We start from the raw sequence: 3,642 nt of genomic DNA, 5'->3' as shown, positions 1-3,642 counted from the left end.
TCTACCAAGGTCCAGCAACGTCTACCAAGGTATAGCAAAGTCTACCAAGGTATAGCAAAGTCTACCAAGGTCTTCCAAGGTATAGCAAAGTCTACCAAGGTCTACCAAGGTATAGCAAAGTCTACCAAGGTCTACCAAGGTATAGCAAAGTCTACCAAGGTCCAGCAAAGTCTACCAAGGTATAGCAAAGTCTACCAAGGTATAGCAAAGTCTACCAAGGTATAGCAAAGTCTACCAAGGTCCAGCAAAGTCTACCAAGGTGTAGCAAAGTCTACCAAGGTATAGCAAAGTCTACCAAGGTATAGCAAAGTCTACCAAGGTCTACCAAGGTATAGCAAAGTCTACCAAGGTCTACCAAGGTATAGCAAAGTCTACCAAGGTCTACCAAGGTATAGCAAAGTCTACCAAGGTCTACCAAGGTATAGCAAAGTCTACCAAGGTCTACCAAGGTATAGCAAAGTCTACCAAGGTCTACCAAGGTATAGCAAAGTCTACCAAGGTATAGCAAAGTCTACCAAGGTCTACCAAGGTATAGCAAAGTCTACCAAGGTATAGCAAAGTCTACCAAGGTATAGCAAGGTCTACCAAGGTCTACCAAGGTATAGCAAAGTCTACCAAGGTATAGCAAAGTCTACCAAGGTATAGCAAGGTCTACCAAGGTATAGCAAAGTCTACCAAGGTATAGCAAGGTCTACCAAGGTCTACCAAGGTATAGCAAAGTCTACCAAGGTATAGCAAAGTCTACCAAGGTATAGCAAGGTCTACCAAGGTATTGCAAAGTCTACCAAGGTATAGCAAGGTCTACCAAGGTCTACCAAGGTATAGCAAAGTCTACCAAGGTATAGCAAGGTCTACCAAGGTATAGCAAGGTCTACCAAGGTATAGCAAAGTCTACCAAGGTATAGCAAAGTCTACCAAGGTATAGCAAAGTCTACCAAGGTATAGCAAGGTCTACCAAGGTATAGCAAAGTCTACCAAGGTCTACCAAGGTATAGCAAGGTCTACCAAGGTATAGCAAAGTCTACCAAGGTCTACCAAGGTATAGCAAAGTCTACCAAGGTGTAGCAAAGTCTACCAAGGTCCAGCAAAGTCTACCAAGGTATAGCAAAGTCTACCAAGGTATAGCAAAGTCTACCAAGGTATAGCAAAGTCTACCAAGGTCTACCAAGGTATAGCAAAGTCTACCAAGGTCTACCAAGGTATAGCAAAGTCTACCAAGGTATAGCAAAGTCTACCAAGGTCTACCAAGGTATAGCAAAGTCTACCAAGGTCTACCAAGGTATAGCAAAGTCTACCAAGGTATAGCAAGGTCTACCAAGGTATAGCAAAGTCTACCAAGGTATAGCAAAGTCTACCAAGGTCCAGCAAAGTCTACCAAGGTATAGCAAAGTCTACCAAGGTATAGCAAAGTCTACCAAGGTATAGCAAAGTCTACCAAGGTCTACCAAGGTATAGCAAAGTCTACCAAGGTCTACCAAGGTATAGCAAAGTCTACCAAGGTATAGCAAAGTCTACCAAGGTATAGCAAAGTCTACCAAGGTCTACCAAGGTATAGCAAAGTCTACCAAGGTATAGCAAAGTCTACCAAGGTATAGCAAGGTCTACCAAGGTCTACCAAGGTATAGCAAAGTCTACCAAGGTATAGCAAAGTCTACCAAGGTATAGCAAGGTCTACCAAGGTATAGCAAAGTCTACCAAGGTATGCAAGGTCTACCAAGGTCTACCAAGGTCTACCAAGGTATAGCAAAGTCTACCAAGGTATAGCAAAGTCTACCAAGGTATAGCAAGGTCTACCAAGGTATTGCAAAGTCTACCAAGGTATAGCAAGGTCTACCAAGGTCTACCAAGGTATAGCAAAGTCTACCAAGGTATAGCAAGGTCTACCAAGGTATAGCAAGGTCTACCAAGATATAGCAAAGTCTACCAAGGTATAGCAAAGTCTACCAAGGTATAGCAAAGTCTACCAAGGTCTACCAAGGTATAGCAAAGTCTACCAAGGTCTACCAAGGTATAGCAAAGTCTACCAAGATATAGCAAGGTCTACCAAGGTATAGCAAAGTCTACCAAGGTCTACCAAGGTATAGCAAAGTCTACCAAGGTATAGCAAGGTCTACCAAGGTATAGCAAAGTCTACCAAGGTCTACCAAGGTATAGCAAAGTCTACCAAGGTCCAGCAAAGTCTACCAAGGTATAGCAAAGTCTACCAAGGTATAGCAAAGTCTACCAAGGTATAGCAAAGTCTACCAAGGTCTACCAAGGTATAGCAAAGTCTACCAAGGTCTACCAAGGTATAGCAAAGTCTACCAAGGTAAAGCAAAGTCTACCAAGGTCTACCAAGGTATAGCAAAGTCTACCAAGGTCTACCAAGGTATAGCAAAGTCTACCAAGGTATAGCAAGGTCTACCAAGGTATAGCAAGGTCTACCAAGGTATAGCAAAGTCTACCAAGGTATAGCAAAGTCTACCAAGGTATAGCAAAGTCTACCAAGGTATATCAAGGTCTACCAAGGTATAGCAAGGTCTACCAAGGTATAGCAAAGTCTACCAAGGTCTACCAAGGTATAGCAAAGTCTACCAAGGTATAGCAAAGTCTACCAAGGTATAGCAAGGTCTACCAAGGTCTACCAAGGTATAGCAAAGTCTACCAAGGTATAGCAAAGTCTACCAAGGTATAGCAAGGTCTACCAAGGTATAGCAAAGTCTACCAAGGTATGCAAGGTCTACCAAGGTCTACCAAGGTCTACCAAGGTATAGCAAAGTCTACCAAGGTATAGCAAAGTCTACCAAGGTATAGCAAGGTCTACCAAGGTATTGCAAAGTCTACCAAGGTATAGCAAGGTCTACCAAGGTCTACCAAGGTATAGCAAAGTCTACCAAGGTATAGCAAGGTCTACCAAGGTATAGCAAGGTCTACCAAGATATAGCAAAGTCTACCAAGGTATAGCAAAGTCTACCAAGGTATAGCAAAGTCTACCAAGGTCTACCAAGGTATAGCAAAGTCTACCAAGGTCTACCAAGGTATAGCAAAGTCTACCAAGATATAGCAAGGTCTACCAAGGTATAGCAAAGTCTACCAAGGTCTACCAAGGTATAGCAAAGTCTACCAAGGTATAGCAAGGTCTACCAAGGTATAGCAAAGTCTACCAAGGTCTACCAAGGTATAGCAAAGTCTACCAAGGTCCAGCAAAGTCTACCAAGGTATAGCAAAGTCTACCAAGGTATAGCAAAGTCTACCAAGGTATAGCAAAGTCTACCAAGGTCTACCAAGGTATAGCAAAGTCTACCAAGGTCTACCAAGGTATAGCAAAGTCTACCAAGGTAAAGCAAAGTCTACCAAGGTCTACCAAGGTATAGCAAAGTCTACCAAGGTCTACCAAGGTATAGCAAAGTCTACCAAGGTATAGCAAGGTCTACCAAGGTATAGCAAAGTCTACCAAGGTATAGCAAAGTCTACCAAGGTCCAGCAAAGTCTACCAAGGTATAGCAAAGTCTACCAAGGTATAGCAAAGTCTACCAAGGTATAGCAAAGTCTACCAAGGTATAGCAAAGTCTACCAAGGTCTACCAAGGTATAGCAAAGTCTACCAAGGTCTACCAAGGTATAGCAAAGTCTACCAAGGTCTACCAAGGTATAGCAAAGTCTA

Source organism: Trichomycterus rosablanca, chromosome 13, assembly GCF_030014385.1.
Source record: "Trichomycterus rosablanca isolate fTriRos1 chromosome 13, fTriRos1.hap1, whole genome shotgun sequence".
Classification (NCBI taxonomy): Eukaryota; Metazoa; Chordata; class Actinopteri; order Siluriformes; family Trichomycteridae; genus Trichomycterus; species Trichomycterus rosablanca.
This window is presented reverse-complemented; position numbering follows the sequence as displayed.